General features: G+C 44.4%; 1 protein-coding gene across 3 annotated transcripts in view; it reads left to right on the top strand.

The window, feature by feature from the left end:
- Positions 1-19,055, top strand: part of LOC126248170 (nuclear hormone receptor FTZ-F1 beta) — a 440,744-nt gene that overhangs the window by 132,863 nt on the left and 288,826 nt on the right. For all 3 annotated transcript variants that reach the window (XM_049948931.1, XM_049948933.1, XM_049948932.1), the window contains exon 2: positions 17,164-17,212. The gene's annotated coding sequence lies outside the window, so the exon portion shown is untranslated. The remainder of the gene's footprint in view (positions 1-17,163; positions 17,213-19,055) is intronic.

Genomic DNA, 19,055 nt, shown 5'->3' with positions numbered 1-19,055 from the left:
CCAAACGCAATGGGGATCACTGTGCTGGCTATATACAATGAAGTGCCAAAGAAACTGGAACACTCTGCCTAATGTCGTATGGGTTCCCGCGAGCTCGCAGAAGTGCCGCAACACGACGTGACATGGGCTCGACTAATGTCTGAAGTAGTGCTGGAGGGAATTGACACCATGAATCCTGCTGGTCTCATAATTCCGTAAGAGTACGAGGAGGTGGAGACCTCCTCTGAACAGCACGTTAGAAGGCATCCCAGATATGCTCAATAATGTTCATGTTTGGGAAGTTTGGTGGCCAGCGGAAGTGTTCAAACACAGAAGAGCGTTCCTGGAGCCAGTCTGCAGTAATTCTGGATATGTGGGATGTCGCTTTGTCCTACTGGAATTGTCCAAAGTCCGTTGGAATGTACAATGGATATGAATGGATGCAGGTGATCAGACAGGATACTTACGTACGTGTCACCTGTCTGAGACGTATCTCGGCGTATCAGGGGGTGAGTTCCATAGCACTCCAACTGCACACGCCGCACACCATTACAGAGCCTCCACCAGGTTGAACAGTCCTCCGCTGACGTGCAGGGTCCATGGTTCAAAAATGGTTCAAATGGCTCTGAGCACTATGGGACTCAACTTCTGAGGTCATTAGTCCCCTAGAACTTAGAACTAGTTAAACCTAACTAACCTAAGGACATCACACACATCCATGCCCGAGGCAGGATTCGAACCTGCGACCGTAGCAGTCGCGCGGTTCCGGACTGAGCGCCTAGAACCGCTAGACCACCGCGGCCGGCAGGGTCCATGGATTCATGAGGTTGTCTCCATACCCGTACAAGTCCATTCACTCGATACAATTTGAAACGAGACTCTTCCGACCATGCAACGTGTTTCCAGTCATCAACAGTTCAAAGTCGGTGTTGATGGGCCCAGGCGAGGCGTAAAGCTTTGTGTCGTGCAGTCATCAAAGGTACACGAGTGGACCTTCCGCTCCGAAACATCGATGATATTTAGCCAAATATTTTAGGAAAATATAACAATATAGGAGACTAGAGTGAAAACGAAACTTGTTTTTCTTATTGCTATAAGCAGCTTGGTTCATTAGAACTACGTGTATGCATGTGCTCAGAAGTGTAATTCACGTAGTTCACTAGGGTCAAGAAATGTTATAAATATCTTGTTAAAAGTTTTACATCTAGAGCGGTAATAATAAAATCGGTGTCCCTTTTCATCCCAGCGCTAACGGTCGCGTCTTGTGAGCCTTAACGGGCCATATCTAAGTGCAAATATTTTGATAACTGCGGCTATCGCAGATTTACGTGGAAACGCTGCTCTGTCTGCTGACGATGTTTTTCGTGTAAAACTGCGTGTCACGCACAAACACTGGTATTCTTGACACAGACTGAGTTTTTCGCGGACGTCATCACTTTAGTGACACGTTGATTTGTCTAAAATACTGACAAATATTAATACGAATATATGGGAACGCACTGATTTGCTCTGAAGTCTTAGTATAGCAGCAGTCTGTTAAGGTATTCCTCAACTTCCAGAACTCGCTCGTAAAGGCATCACACGAAGTGTAATATTCCCAGTAAATAAGCTGTTGTTTTAATAATTGTTGTCTATGTCATACTTTATGTGGCCAAAAGTACCCGAACTGCAGACTGAATTTTTAATCGAAATTCAAGTATTTACCCGTCTTGTATAAAAACAGGTGTCCATTCTTCTAAGAGCGGTGCTAACAGCTTAGATGGGAAACACATGTAGCTGATGAATAGGTATCAAGTTTCGAAACGCATTTATAAAGCTAGAGTTTTGCATTATGACTGGTTACAATACACTATTTGTTGCATTTTGTGCAGTCATGGTGCCTCTAAAATAAAAAAGAAGTCTCTGATTTGGATGTACAACTGCTATATTTTCGTGATAGTCATTGTCCTTCGAAAGAGACTACACACTGCATCTCCACTTACGTATTTGACTATAGAGAATTCGCAGACTTGCTCATTTCACGATCCATTCGTTAGTGCCGCCCGTCGCTGTGCAGAACGTCTTTAATCCCTTCCTCCATCCTGTGGTGTCGCTATAAACACCACGATGAGAGTGTTGGAAACAGTGGTAGATAGTGTAACATTGCTCGTCAGAGATCCCTAAGGAGTAAACTGAGCATCCTTTCAGGGAAAGGTTTTCCTTCTTGTCACGCAATGGCAAAGAGTGACTGCTATTACAAGAGTGCCAAGATCACAATGATGGAGCACAGCAATCAGTCGTCCTTTCCTTTCAGTCTGTGTTAAAGCAAATCTACATTTCGGCTAGTGCCTAGCTAAAAAAAATACAAGAAGTATATAGTCAGGCGATAGTATAAGAAGTTCAACTCGTGGCACAACCTATGTCACGTATACAATAAATCACATACCACTATTTCAGAGTTCAATACATGTCCAAGTACGTCAGTCCCCTGCTTTTGCCACAGATTACTCAAGACCACTGTCTAATGAAGATAGGCATTGCCCGCATCTCGTGGTCGTGCGGTAGCGTTCTCGCTTCCCACGCCCGGGTTCCCGGGTTCGATTCCCGGCGGGGTCAGGGATTTTCTCTGCCTCGTGATGGCTGGGTGTTGTGTGCTGTCCTTAGGTTAGTTAGGTTTAAGTAGTTCTAAGTTCTAGGGGACTTATGACCACAGCAGTTGAGTCCCATAGTGCTCAGAGCCATTTGAACCATTTGAAGATAGGCATTGCGGAGAATACATCGGTTGGCTGTATGGCGCCCTCTATATGAATTACGTAATTTGTAACATTCATAGAAAATCAGTTACGGACTCTACTAAAAAACTTCAGATTTGCGTAGCAATTTTGTGTTATTCCTATTCCAGTGAAAATTTCATCCACCACCAGGATCTGAACCGGCTTACCTCAGAGTAGAGTGTCACCACACAAGTGTGCGTTGTTGATCTCGGTTATGAAGGCGGGTATTCAGGTCTAGGTTTTCGCAAATCACTTAAGATATATGGTTTCTCACGAAAGGACACGGCCACTTTCCTTCAGCATCCTTGTTCATGCCGCGTTTTTGCTAAGTCACTAATGACCTCGTCGTCGACGGGACGCTAAATTATAATCTTTCTCCCCCCTCATGTACTTCATCTTAATACAGCAGTTCGCCCAAGACGCACATATTTATCTGTAGACAAAAAACATAATAGGAACAGTAAACTTAACACTAGCCAAAGATGCCTAAGTCAAACTGTATACTGACATATGTAGAGTTATTTTCTGTACATTAATTTCGACGACTAATAGTACCTTCGTCTTCTGCTGACTCTTTTACTGTTCTTTTCTTGGTCTGCGAACTTTTGCGCTCTGCGCTAATTGCAAATAGGACATCAAGGAAATGTTTCTCCATCTGATCTGGTAAAATCCTCACGCTTTGCTCATTCTGTACTCTCTCGTTTTCGCCGATTGGCTTTTTCCAAAATCAACTGTGAAACTTTTCGTAACAGGAAAGCACTTCTCGGAGAAATCATGCCGCTCAAGAGCAACGGAAATAATGTTAAAGCAAATTAAACCTGAAGATGTACCCGCGTGGTCCTAAATGCGTGCTACGAGACAGTAAAACACGAGTGTTTATGGATTAACACGACGTTTATTATACACTACTAGGCATTAAAATTGCTACGCCAAGAAAAATGCAGATGATAAACGGATATTCGTTGGACAAATATATTACACTAGAACTGACATGTGATTACATTTTCACGCAATTAGGGTGCATAGATCCTGAGAAATCAGTACCCAGAACAACCACCTCTGGCCGTAATAACGGCCTTGATGCGCCTGGGCATTCAGTCAGACAAAGCTTGGATGGCGTGTACAGGTACAGCTGACCACACAGCTTCAACACGATACCACAGTTCATCACGAGTAGTGACTGGAGTATTGTGACGAGCCAGTTGCTCGGGCACCATTGACCAGACGTTTTCAATTGGTGACAGATCTGGAGAATGTGCTGGCCAGGGCAGCAGTCGAACATTTTCTGTCTCCAGAAAGGCCCGTACAGGACCTGCAACATGCGATCGTGCATTATCCTGCCGAAATGTTGGGTATCGCAGGGATCGAATGAAGGGTGGAACCACGGGTCGTAACACATCTCAAATGTAACTTCCATTGCTCAAAGAGCCGTCAATGCGAACAAGAGGTGACCGTGACGTGTAACCAATGGCACCCCATACCATCAAGCCGGGTGATACGCCAGTATGGCGATGACGAATACACGCTTCCAAAGTGAGTTCACCGCGATGTCGCCAAACACGGATGCGACCATCATGATGCTGTAAACAGAACCTGGATTCATCCAAAAAAATTACGTTTGGCCATTCGTGCACCCAGGTTCGTCGTTGAGTACACCATCACAGGCGCTCCTGTCTGTGATGCAGCGTCAAGGGCAACCGCAGTCACGGTCTCCGAGCTGATAGTACATGTTGCTGCAGACGTCGTCGAACTGTTCGTGGAGATGGTTGTTGTCTTGCAAACGTCCCCATCTGTTGACTCAGGGATCGAGGCGTGGCTGCACGATCCGTTGCAGCCATGCGGATAAGATGCCTGTTATCTCGACTGCTAGTGATACGAGGCCGATGGGATCCAGCACGGCGTTCCGTATTACCCTCCTGAACCCACCGATTCCATATTGTGCTAACAGTCATTGGATATCGACCAACGAGAGCAGCAATGTCGCGATACGGTAAACCGCAATCGCGATAGGCTACGATCCGACCTTTATCAAAGTCGGAAACGTGATGGTACGCATTTCTCATCGTTGCACGAGGCATCACAACAACGTTTCACCTATCAACGCCGGTCAACTGCTGTTCGTGTATGAGAAATCGGTTGGAAACTTTCCTCATGTCAGCACGTTGTAGGAGTCGCCACCGGTGCCAGCCTTGTGTGAATGCTCTCAAAAGCTAATCATTTGCATATCACAGCATCTTCTTCCTGTCGGTTAAATTTCGCGTCTGTAGCACGTCATCTTCGTGGTATAGCAATTTTAATGGCCAGTAGTGAAAATTTGGGATACAATTGAAAAGTAAAATCATTGCTCGCGAGCAGTTTAGTACTCCGGTGCCAATGTGTGTCGTTGTGCCTCTGCAGCGCCGATATAACAACTGAGATGGACGTCACCTGCCGCTTGCCAGAATCGTGACGACAGGACGCGGTCGTGTGTGATGTAACATTTGGCGTCGGCGCCAGGGACCAGCGCAGGAATATTTGCGCTGGAAAGTCGGCGTAAAAATAGGATGTTTGGAGATGTGAGTCACCGCAGCCGCCGCCGCCATCGCCACCGGACCTCGCCAACACGCCGATGCCCAGCCAGTTTCAAGTATTTCCACTCAAAACACAGCAATAATGCAACGGTGAAGAAATTCGTTGACTCCCGTGTTGGCCCGGAGGAAACAATTCGTGGGAAGATCGTAAAGGACGGCTGCGTGTTGAGAGTCGCATCCCGCTCATCCTGCAGAAACCTTTCAGGTATCAGTAATAAATGTGTTGTCACTGGCCGTCAATTGTTGCCATTGTCGGACTGAATGGAGTCCAGCGATGTGCTGACATTCATTTCTTGTGGAGATGCTCTGCATCTAGTTCTCAGAGCAATGACTCCATCTATTTTTGGGACGGAGGCAGACGTGGAGGCACTTGTATAATGTCTCCGTTGCTCAGTAACATTCTGCTTCGCCTGTTTTACTGTGGCGTCTGACTTTTGGTGTATTACGAATTGGTATTTCGATGAATGGCAGGGGGCTGTGGATTCTTGATCATATCAGGCCGTTCAGAACACTTCGCCTACACTTTGTGACATCTATTTCAGACACTGATTAATATAGACCACTGTGTCTCATCTCAGATGGCAAGCGAAACAGGTTACTGACAGCACATTGACAGGAAACTTTTATGACTCTTGTTATATACATGAATTTGCACAAAGGCATAGGAAATTAGTTACTTACAGTACATCTATTTGTAATACAATTGGCCGTTTTGTTATATACATACACAATACGTGTTCTTACAACAGACATAAATAGCAACGAATAACCGATGAAGACAGAACAAACAGAACCAGTAACTTGTTTATATCTTTCAGTAAAACAGCTTATCTTCTTTATGACAATAGAAACCAATTGATGTTGAACAGAATGTTTGTCGAAACTTCCTGGTAGATTAAAACTGTGTGCCGGACCGAGACTCGAACTCGGGACCTTTGCCTTTCGTGGGCGTGAGTCGTGCTTGGGTAGCTCAGTTGGTAAAGCACTTGCCCGCGAAAGGCAAAGGTCCCGAGTTCGAGTCTCGGTCTGGCACACAGTTTTAATCTACCAGAAAGTTTCATATCAGCGCACACTCCGCTGTAGAGTGAAAATTTCATTCTAGAATGTTTGTCCTTTGATAATGTTCTCGTCAACTATATTTTCTTATTATTTTATATTTTCACATGCTGCAATACATTGATTACTAAAATAGATCGTATGATCGATCACTGTTGGCGGCACAGTCAGACTCGTTCCTCTTAAGATAAAGTGTAAAGCTACGAGATTATATAAAATTTTATGAAGCACTTCATTGAGACGTAGAAAAAATCAAAATGAACAAGAAGAAACAATCGAAAAAGAATGTATAAAGAGTGTTGCAACAAACATGTAAATTTTTGTTGAAAGGGACAAAATACACTATTTTATGGAAAAGTGTCTCAAAATTTCGCATTTATTTGCTTTGTCTAATACCTACTTGCTGTTGTAGGGTAAAAGACTGGGTCAGCCCATATCCTCCAATGTGCCTGTTCTATATTAATATCTGCATGCACACCACATAAGCACTGTATAATGCTGGAGAATGGAACTTGTGACTAATACCATTCACTCCCATCATGTTACGTTGGAATATGGAGCGAGGGAAATGTCACTGTCTATGAGTCACTATGCGTCCTAGTCTGTTATCCTACTCCTATGATCCTTAGACATAGATCGAATAGTAGTCCAATAAATTTAGTAACCAGGGTTTCGTTAGAATAATGTGGTCTTTCTTCGAACGATACCTATCTAAATTCGCTGAACTCTCTTTTACATTTAAGTTATCTACAACAACCGCGCTATATTACAGAGCATTTTCTCCAAGAACTTGAATGTCTGTCAGTATTTTACATTTATCGGTACTTTTATCTTTTTAATCACCATGATACCTTGAATTTCTAATGCCGTCGGCCTCAAGTACAAAAATAAATAATAACATAAATAATAACACTTGTTGTTTGGACAGCCACTAGAGTATTCAGAAATGTTTGGCATTTAGCCTCATCAGTTACAGAGAAATAATGAAGACAGCGACTTAAACAATGAACACATGTCAGTCACATACCCCTTACTGGAAGCTCTGCATAAATTACACGCCGTAATAATTCGTTCACGAGCTATGAACGGCTAATCATTTCATGCCTCATGTTCGCGATTAACGTGAAATATTTCCGAAGATAACCAGTCACGAAAACTGACAACGACCGGGAGAGCGGTGCGCTGACCACATGCCCCTCCATATCCGCATCCAGTGATGCCTGTGGGCTGAGGATGACGCGACGGTCGGTCGGTGTCGTTGGGCCTTCGTGGCCTGTTTTGACGGACTTCAGTTTTATTTCCGAAAATAACTTTTTTTTTACGTTGTAGACGGTCGATGGGCAGTCGAAGATACTTTGAATCTTTCCGTTTATACGAGTAAAATGTATCGAATGTGAAAAATTCTGCAGCGGATTATCTAATAAAATATTATTGTATATCATAATTTGCGTAGAAGCGAGAGAGTTTTGTCGAGAGATCGGATGATGGGGATGGACCGGGGAGGGGAGAGGGGGGGGGGGGCCGTGACTCACGTGTACCATGGTTTAGTGAGTGCTGCTCTTCAGAAAGAAACTGTTTTATTTGTTGCATGTGTTAGCTTCTCTCTAATTGTATTAGGGCTTAGTGAGCAATGTGTGTTAGGAACGTGCCCGACATCCAACATGACACACGTCAGTCTGAATGAAGCTGCTGCTACACAGGCTTAAATGCGAAAACGTAGTTCAGCACCAAGTGCTATGACTTCAGCTCATTCTTCTTGGTCATGCACTGAACAAACGAGTAATAGCTGTGTAGATCGGCAATAACAAGCTCAACAGCTATACTTGTTGTAAGCACGAGATTAAAACAGTGTTCGTATCTCACGGAGTGTGTCCAAATGCGATAATGCGAATGGCTACGGTACGACACTCAGTCTGTGACTCTACGTGGAAGCCAGCTGTCGAAAAAATCACGCATAGTCGTATATGCTTTTGAGTGCTGGTGGTTTGCACCTGCTTAGTTCAAAAATGGTTCAAATGGCTCTGAGCACTATGGAACTTAACATCTGGGGTCATCAGTCCCCTAGAACTTAGAACTACTTAAACCTAACTAACCTAAGGTCATCACACACATCCATTCCCGAGGCAGGATTCGAACCTGCGACCGTAGCGGTCGCGCGGTTCCAGACTGAAGCGCCTAGAACCGCTCGACCACACGGGCCGTCGTTACCAACAAGATTCAAGACTTCGGCCCAGAACACATTCATCTGTTCGTCCTCTTATTTTCGTATCTTGTAAACGGTAAGGACAGTGTAAGTTAAAAGTACAGTTTCACAGTGAAGACAACGGTTTGACATTCCAGGAGTACTTTTCGATGTAAATGATTTTCTGTATAAAGTTTTCTGTTGTTACAGGCGACAAACTGTCCAAGAATAAGTTATACTTCAAAAGAAAAGAAAGCTACAGGAACGGAAGCATGTACTAACGAGGCATAAGAAAAGAGATTTTGGTTTATGAATAGCTTACTTTAAAACTGAAATTATTTGTGTGGAGACACTAGGAATGAACTTTTCCAGTAATTTGTAAGAAAAGCAAATAAAAAATGCACTCAAGATGACGTAACTTCTGTGAAACATGTTTGGGTAAAAAAAATTAGTCTGCTCAACGATATAGCCAGACTAATTTCATACTGCGTACTATAATAACAGATCAGTGCATTTCATTGACTCGGTGTGCGTGGCGGCTCCTTTATCGCCACGTTCACACTCCCTTCCTCTACCAAACACACACTGTAACAGTTTTCGCTTTAAAAAATACGAATGTATTATCTTTCAGCACGAACTCACATACAGTGAAGAGCCAAAGAAATCGGTACACCTGCCTAATATCGTGTAGAGCCCACGCGAGCATGCAGAAGAGCCGCAACCCGACGTGTCATAGACTCGACTGATGTCTGAAGTAGTGCTGGAGGGAACTGGCATCATGAATCCTGCAGGGCTGTCCATAAATTCGTGAGAGTATGAGCGAGTGGAGGCCTCTTCTGAACAGCATGTTGCAAGGCATCCCACATATGCTCAATAACGTTCATATCTGGGAAGTTTGGTGGCCGGCGAAAGTGTTTAAACTGCGAAGAGTGTTCCTGGAGCCATTCTGGACGTGTGGGTTACCGCATTGTCCTGCTGGAATTGTCCCAAGTCCATCGGAATGCACAACGGACATCAATGGATGCAGCTGATCAGACTGAATGCTTATGTACGCGTCACCTGTCAGAATCGTATCTAGACATATCATGGGTCCCATACCACTCCAACTGCACACGCCCCACACCATTACAGAGCCTCCACCAGCTTGAATAATCCACTGCTGACATGCAGAGTCCATAGATCCATTACGTCGTATCCGTACCCGTACACGTCCATCGGCCCGATACAATTTGAAACGAGACTCGTCCACCAGGCAACATGTTTCCAGTAATCAATAGGCTAATGTCGGTGTTGACGGGCCCAGGCGATTCGTAAAGCTTTGTGTCGTGCAGTCATCAAGGGTACACGAGTGGGCCTTCGGCTTCGAAAGCCCATATCGATGATGGTTCGCCCGCTGACACTTGTTGATGGACCAGCATTGAAATCTGCAGCAATTTGCGAAAGAGTTGCCTTTACGTCACGTTGAACGATTCTCTTCAGTCGTCGTTGTTCCCGCTGTTGCAGGATGTTTTTGCGGCCGCAGCCGGAGATTTGATGTTATACCGGATTCCTGATATTCACGGTACACTCCTGAAATGAAATGGTCGTACGGGAAAATCCCCACTTCATGGGTACCTCGGAGATGCTGTGTCCCATCGCTCGTGTGCCGACTACATTATTTCCAAACTCACTTAAATCTTGATAACCTGCCATTGAAGCAGCAGTAACCGAACTAACAACTGCCCCAGACACTTACTTGTTGTCTTATATAGGCGTTGCCGACCGCAGCGCCGTATTCTGCCTGTTTACATTTCTCTGTATTTGAATACGCCTGCCTATATCAGTTTCTTTGGCGCTTCAGTGTAAATGTATAGACATGAAGAACAAAGACGTAGGATGTTAATAAAGTTTGTTTCATTTAAATGGCGTTAACAGTTTTCACAATAAAAACTTCGTATACCGGGTGATCAAAAAGTCAGTATAAATTTGAAAACTGAATAAATCACTGAATAATGTAGATAGAGAGGTACAAATTGACACACATGCTTGGAATGACATGGTGTTTTATTAGAAACAAAAAAATACAAAAGTTCAAAAAATGTCCGACAGATGGCGCTTCATCTGATCAGAATAACAATAATTAGCATAAGAAAGTAAGACGAAGCAAAGATGGTGTTCTTTACAGGAAACGCTCAATATGTCCACCATAATTCCTCAACAATAGCTGTAGTCGAGGAATAACGTTGTGAACAGCACTGTAAAGCATGTCCGGAGTTATGGTGAGGCATTGGCGTCGGATGTTGTCTTTCATCATCCCTAGAGATGTCGGTCGATCACGATACACTTGTGACTTCAGGTAACACCAAAGCCAATAATCGCACGGACTGAGGTCTGGGGACCTGGGAGGCCAAGCACGACGAAAGTGGCGGCTGAGCACACGATTATCACCCAACGACGCGCGCAAGAGATCTTTCACGCGTCTAGCAATATGGGGTGGAGCGCCATCCTGCATAAACGTCGTACGTTCCAGCAGGTGTTTATGAGCCAGGCTGGGGATGAATGCGATTCTGTAACATATCGGCATACCTCTCACCCGTCACGGTAGCAGTTCTGCTGTCCAGCGCCATCTGTCGGACATTTTGTGAACTTAAATTATTTTTTTGGTTCTAATAAAACCCCATGTCATTCCAAGCATGTGTGTCAATTTTTACCTCCCTATCTACATTATTCCGTGGTTTATTAAGTTTTCAAATATATACTGACTTTTTGATCACCTGGTATATTAGTTTTCAGCACGCCCTCGCATATCACAAAGCGGAACTAGTTGCAGGTTGCCTATCTAACGACGGGTATATTCTTCCAGTATCTGAGAATGAAAGCACTTAGCGACTTCGAACAAACTTTAAGCATAATTTCAAACCTTTTCTAAATTTTTCTCGCTTACGTGCTTATCGTCAGCTAATTAACACATAAACTCATTTTTGTGAAGTAATCAGTTGCTTGAATGTTGTTTTTAAATGGGAGTTCCAGTTTTTTAAAAAATCAGGTGTTTATTGGTTATAGTAGAAAACGTAAGTTGGAATACAGTAGGGTAGGTGACGGCTGACGGAGGAGTCGCAACGTGTGGGAGTGTGACTGGCACGGTGCCCAACTGCGAGCTGTCAGCTGCGAGATAGGTTAGAGGCGCGACCTTGCCGGCTGTCCTTGTTGATAAAATATATTACCAATGTCACGTTAATGGCCGCCAGCACGCCGCCCGGCCATAGCAACAGCTCGCGATGCACCGCGCTGTGTCTAAATTATAGCAGGGCCTGGGGCCGCTGTGGGACGAAAAACTCGTGTGGATCGGTTAAAAGGAACTTACGAGACCCACGAAACAACATGTACCGCGTTAGTAACTCGTCTCCGTCTCAAACACGTCTACATCAACATAGATACGACGCAAGTCATCGTACGGAGAGTGGCGGAGGGTACCCTGTACCAGTACTTGTCATTTTCTTTCCTTTTCCTCTCGCAAATAGAGCGAGGGAAAAAAGACTGTCTCTACGCCTCCGTATGAGCCCTAATTTCTCGAATCTTATCTTCGTGGTTTTTAAGAGCAATGTACACTACTGCCCATTAAAATTGCTACACCACGAAGATGACGTGCTACAGACGCGAAATTTAACCGACAGAAAGAAGATGCTGTGATATGCGAATAATTAGCTTTTCAGACCATTCACACAAGGTTGCCGCCGGTGGCGACACCTACAACGTGCTGACATGAGGAAAGTTTACAACCGATTTCTCATACACAAACAGCAGTTGACGGGCGTGGCCTGGTGAATCGTTGTATGATGCCTCGTGTAAGGAGAAGAAATGCGTACCATGACGTTTCCGACTTTGATAAAGCCTATCGCGATTGCGGTTTATCGTATCGCGACATTGCTGCTCGCGTTGGTCGAGATCCAATGACTGTTAGCAGAATATGGAATCGGTGGGTTTAGGAGGGTAATACGGAACGCCGTGCTGGATCCTAACGGCCTCGTATCACTAGCAGTCGAGATGACAGGCATCTTATCCGATGCGTCCGGCTAGCTACAATGTTTCCACGCGGGAGGTAACGTGTTTGAATGTTTATGGTGGAAGGAATATTCATCTCAAGAAGCGGGTTGTTATATTTGAAGTGCAACAACTCACGGTGGTGCAGTGTGGGCTGTAATTATCGTAAAGCGACTAAAATATCTAGATATGAAAATGTGTTAATGTGGAACAGATTTATGCTGGAAAAAAATTAGTTACAATTTTGGCTACGAGGTGCAGATGTGGCGTTGTGCACCGTTTGATTGGCTGTATGCCATTCATCATGTCATTTGAGAATCCATAATGCGAGTGAACGGTATGGGTACCGAGAAGACATAAACTGTTTTATTTGAACAACTGAAACGTCTGAGGAGCGGCCCGATGTCATTATGTGGTTTAAAGATGATGATAATGAGCTTGGTGTTGCACTGGGAAGACGATGGCGTCCTGTCTTGGTGAAAGTTTTTGACGATTGCTATTACTGTATCTGACAGTGCAGCACGTGCCCCGTGCGGTGCTAATATTCGTGCCGTGTCACGAGAATCGTCCATTCTGTGTTCAACAGTACGGAAAGTATTGCAGTCTACTTTACACTGGTATCCGTACAAGATCCAGACGGTACAGTTCTGATGGAATCAGAGCCACGTGTTCCTGGATACTGGCCCTCAGATCAGGCAGAGACGGAACCTGTCTCCGGTAAACGCTTGCTTTTAGATATCCCCAGACCCAAAAGTCATATGGATTCAGATGAGGTGATCTTGCAGGCCACGTGTATGGAACATCTCTGGAGATAACACGTCTTGGACGGCTGCATTACGCAGGCCTTTCATGATCCGCACCAACGTTCTGAATCTGCTCTTCGGTTTCTCTTAGGAATCGAAGTTGATGACATGTTCGCGGCAACATTGTCTGACAAGGGGAGGCCGCCAATTGTGAAATTCAGATTCGATTCATACTGCGCATAATAAAAGCTCATGGCCAGAGGTGTAATGTGGCAAAGCACCAAGATGCACTTCTCAGCCGTTGTCGAGAAAATCGACAGTTAAAAGAAACCGCTGCGGTGAAATACTCTCTACGATTTACAATTTTCTACAGCGTCGTCGCGCAGCGGTAAGCGCTCGGGTTCGTAATCCGAAGGTCGCCGGATCGAATCTCGCACCATGGAACTTTTTTTTTTGGTATTTGTTTTTTGTAATTCAAATATATATATATATATATATATATATATATATATATATATATATATATATATATATAAAATTACCGGCAATGAGTTGCAACAATTATGCATATAATAAGTTGTTGAAAGTCGTTTGGCATGGAAAAACTGGCGAGTTCGAACATGATTATGTTTTCCGCAAACAAAGTATTTCACAAATGTTATTAATTGTCTTCATAATGTTTACACGTGTAGTTAACGGAAGACGTAGAAACGATATTCCGAAACGAATACATATAGTGTAAGTCAAACGTTCGAATTAGAGTAGAGACCCCACGATATATATATATATATATGAATTACAAAAAACATGTAGTGGACTGACAAGGCAGCCAGTCCACAGTGACGGGTAGCCGAAAGGGCACACGTACACACACGCCGACTGGCGCGAAGTCTGGAACAGGATTCGTAATGAATGTGATAAAGAAAAGAACGTAGCTACTAGAACACTTAACTTTTATATCGTCCTTTGGTATACAGCATTCTTGATGATACAAGTGAGACTATCTTGAGATACATGCAATGGTACAAATGGTTCCTTGCTAGGTCGTAGCCATGGACTTAGCTGAAGGCTATTCTAACTGTCTCTCGGCAAATGAGAGAAAGGCTTCGTACGTGTAGTCGCTAGCAATGTCGTCGTACAACTGGGACGAGTGCTAGTACGTCTCTCGAGACCTGCCTTGTGGTGGCGCTCGGTCTGCGATCCTGACAGTGGCGACACGCGGGTCCGACATGTACTAATGGACCGCGGCCGATTTAAGCTACCACCTAGCAAGTGTGGTGTCTGGCGGTGACACCACAAAACAAACACTAAAAAAAAAGGTTGCATGGCGCGAGATTCGATCCGGCGACCTTCGGATTACGAACCCGAGCGCTTACCGCTGCGCCACGACGCTGTAGGAAATTGTAAATCATAGAGGGTATTTCACCGCAACGGTTTCTTTTAACTGTCGATTTTCTCGACAACGGCTGAGAAGTGCATCTTGGTGCTTTGCCACATTACACCTCTGGCCATGAGCTTTTATTATGCGCAGTATGAATTTCACAATTGTCGGCCTCCCCTTGTGAGCGACGAAGCACATTTTACACTACGGGGTACAGTGAATACACAGAAATGGTTCAAATGGCTCTGAGCACTATGGGACTTAACTTCTGAGGTAATCAGTCCCCCAGAACGTAGAACTGCTTAAACCTAACTAACCAAGGACATCACACACATCCATGCCCGAGGCGGGATTCGAACCTGCGACCGTGACGGTTGCGCCTAGAACCGCTCGGCCACTCCGGCCGGCGAATACACAGAACTCCCGATTTTGGGGTACTGTTAAATCACATATTGTGCACGAAGGGGCATTGCACTCGCCGTATGGGACTGTGTAGTGTGGATTTGCAAACATTTTTTACTCTCGGTCCGTTCTTTGAAGAGAGTACTTTCAGAGGACCGTGACGTATACACCATATCGAGACCTCCTCGTACAGCATTTGATTCCTGCTTTGAAGAGCGCAACTGTATGGAAACTATTGTTTTCATACAAGATGAGGCCACACCTTATGTCGCTCTCCAAATGAAAGGTCTGCGTAATGCAGCCGTCCACGACGTGTTATCTCCAGAGATTTTCCATACACGTGGCCTGCAAGAACACCTGATCTGAATCCATGTGACTTTTGGATCTGGGGATATCTAAAAGAAAGCGTTTACCGGAGACACGTTCGGTCTCTGCCTGATCTGAGGGCCAGTAAACAGGAACACGTGGCTCTGATTCCACGAACATGTAAACTTCCTTACTGTTATTTTTCATTTTAAGGTATAACACTCCTGTGCTGGTGTTGGTGATGACTGAAAATCGTATTTAATTCGTAGAACGTGTTGAAGGGTATTATCATTAGAGAGAAATGACTAATACGACTAGGACTAAGATTGTGAACTCCTGAAATTGATCTAATAATGCGGTTTCTGGGGTTCGCTGTCTTCACACGTTTTAGGCTTATATACATTATAATAATCTATGCATGCTCGACATTTCCACGTAAACGACTGGATTGATTTATACTAGACTTTGTACACATGTCATTTACAATCTCGACAGAATCACTGTGAATAAGAACCACCTGCCTCCCATAATGGTGGGGTGAAAACGGGATGACATCGTAGAATAACTCAGGTATGTCTGGAACAATCTCAACCATTTTTAGTATAAAAGTGCTGTGGGTGAAAGATGCCCCTATTGCACGTCGAGATGGGGATTACAAGAGCGGGATATATAAGAAATGTATTGAAACGACCTGTTCCTATTTCATTCTTGTATTTCAGTTTTTCTTCATCAGGTCAGTGGCCTGTGATACATGGGATTTTTTATATACACGAAGTATGTCTGTAGTAAAACGATGGTTGTTCGAAATCACGTAAGTCACCACTACCATCTTCACTTACGGATGTCATACTGACGACACAAATTGGCATCACCAAATTACGTTATTGATGTGGCCACTGGTAACATCAATGTTGGTGACGTCACCGAATGTGCCAAGAGATAAGTGGCGTATTCGGTGCTCATTTCTCCTGTGGCGTAGAATACCCGTTGCTGTGCAACTGCCGGCCGAAGTGGCCGTGCGGTTAAAGGCGCTGCAGTCTGGAACCGCAAGACCGATACGGTCGCAGGTTCGAATCCTGCCTCGGGCATGGATGTTTGTGATGTCCTTAGGTTAGTTAGGTTTAACTAGTTCTAAGTTCTAGGGGACTAATGACCTCAGCAGTTGAGTCCCATAGTGCTCAGAGCCATTTGAACCATTTTTTGCTGTGCAACTCGCGTGTAAACATGTATTTGAACAAAAATGACATCTTAATTTTGTCGCTTGTCTCTGTTCGTAGACTGTAAACAACTTTTGGAGCACATGTTCACGTGCTAACCAGTGACTCATCAAGTTATAAAACTGTTAAATGGACATACAGGTACGACGTTTCGAAAATACATGAAGATAAATGTGTATTGCTATCACTAAAAGGCCGTTTATCATACTGTAAAGATGTTAACGTAAAGATGGACCTCACAGAACAGGAAGATCAGAAATAATAAAAACAACCTTTTCAGATGGACAGTCTGTTGTTTAAGTGAAAATAACAGAGTTTGTGACAGAGTGCACATAAATATCACGGAATTCAAACGCAAATTTGTGTGTAATGTGCGCCAGAAAGCTGGAGCCTTTTGTGTTTGTCTGCAGCGCCACGTGGAGCAGCGTATGTTCAGCGCCGGGCAGTTGGCAGCGCGGCGTGCCCCGTTAGACGGACGCTGCAGCGGCAGCGGCGCCGCCAGCCGCCATTGTCTGTAACAAAACGCTCATGCCTTGTTTGTTTTCTGATTGCAGGTTCTCGCGCCCGCTGGCACCACCCTTTACTTCCTCGATCATTCATGAGGTAATTATTATTCTTTAATACTTATACCCACCCTTGTCTTTGAGATGTTATTCACAATTATCCTTTGTTGCGTGGTGACCCTTGTAACTTCCTTTGTAAGCAGTCGTTCCGATATTGGTCTCATGCAGAATACGTGACTCATATCATCGTTTAAATATACGAAATAGCAAAAATTTCTTGATATACTTACGTACTTGTTAAAACTCTTCAGAGACGGTAATTAATTAACGAATCTGTACGTTATTGTTCAAATAGTTCAAATGGCCCTGAGCACTATGGGACTTAATATCTGAGGTCATCGGTCCCCTAGAACTTAGAACTACTTAAACCTAACTAACCTAAGGACATCACACACATCCATGCCGGAGGCAGGGTTCGAACCTGCGACCGTAGCGGTCGCGCGGTTCCGGACTGTAGTGCTTAGAAGCGCTCGGCCACCCCGGCCGGCTTTCCAGGTTCGTGTGTGGGCTTGAATAAATCTTCGTAAACGTGAGTCAGAGAAATCAGGAAATTGGATATAACCTTGCAAAATCAGTTTCGTTTAGTTAGCGTATAGTTTGATATTTGCTGCACACTAAGCAATGAAGCGCTTCTTTTATATTTTCGAGTTTTGTGCTTTTTGCCTGTGTTACAGTTATGTATGAATTTCGAAGTAATCATTTTCACTGTCGTAATTATTTATAAGTTATCTTGTTAGCTGCAGTCACCAAAACGGGCAACACGAAACACAGAATAACGCAACAACTGCCAAATAGAAAAGTATTGGTATATGGTTTCCGCCGCTGCGTGATTAGCTCGGCATAGTCATTGTGCCACTCTTCCATCGCATTCAGTGAATCCACGCACGAGAAATATGTCGGCCAACTCTTCACCAATAAAGCTTTACGGATTGCTATGTACGGCTTAACGATCAACACTGCCAGATAAACAAACCCATGATAGGACCGAGCAGTAGGGAGTGGGCATTACTGTCGTCAACAGCCAGTACCGTTAGTTTACGGAGCAAGTTTGTTTGCAGACGAAACACACAACACAGAACCATAGACACTGGCACCGTTGTGCAGTTTCTTCAGTGCATTCCAGGTGCAAAAGTAAAGTGGGGTAAAAGTCAAATGAAATGCAATTACTTTGTAGAGAGCTACCGGAGACCAGAGGCCTCTTATATCAAAACACAGTAACTCCCGAATATCCAAGTTAATGGAAACCCAAGACTGCATCTATAACCTAAACACACGGATAATCCAAACTACACGTGTTTTTACCGGTCAAATTGAAACGGGTGATAGTGGGTCCACAACCGATTAAACTGAGATAGGGAACCAATGGCCGGAAATGCATATTTATTATGTGATGTCCGTCACAGCATACACCGCATAACAGCGACGTAACTCATAGTAATTGTTCAAAGCGACGACCGCCAGTCTTAGTGCGTGTATTGCAACAGCCCATGCAGTTCTGCCGCACTCTCGCAAAGATTCCGGGTATCTGTTGTACACTGTAACAGGCAACGGTTGATAAAAAGCATTCTCCCCTGACCACCAGACAAACGCATGTACACGACTGGCTCATAGCACGTGTGTCGTGAGAAGACCGCACACATCGGACCTGCGCTTTACGGCACGCACACCACTATCCTTTTATGTCAAGTTGACCATTGCATAAAACAGCCTGTGATGTGTTCATCGTGAGGTGTGTTACTGTGTACAGTGCTTGACGCGTAGTAAAAGATGACACGTTAATCGTCATGACGGTAAGCAGACATGTGCTGAATGTACGGTGCGGTTGGATGCAGTGCCCATAAAGCAGCACGAATGTAGAGAGAACGCTTTCCCAACGGGCTTCA

This window comes from Schistocerca nitens, chromosome 3 (assembly GCF_023898315.1).
Source record: "Schistocerca nitens isolate TAMUIC-IGC-003100 chromosome 3, iqSchNite1.1, whole genome shotgun sequence".
In the NCBI taxonomy this organism is placed as follows: Eukaryota; Metazoa; Arthropoda; class Insecta; order Orthoptera; family Acrididae; genus Schistocerca; species Schistocerca nitens.
Note: the sequence above shows the minus strand (reverse complement) of the source record. Positions and strands in the feature narration are given on the sequence as shown.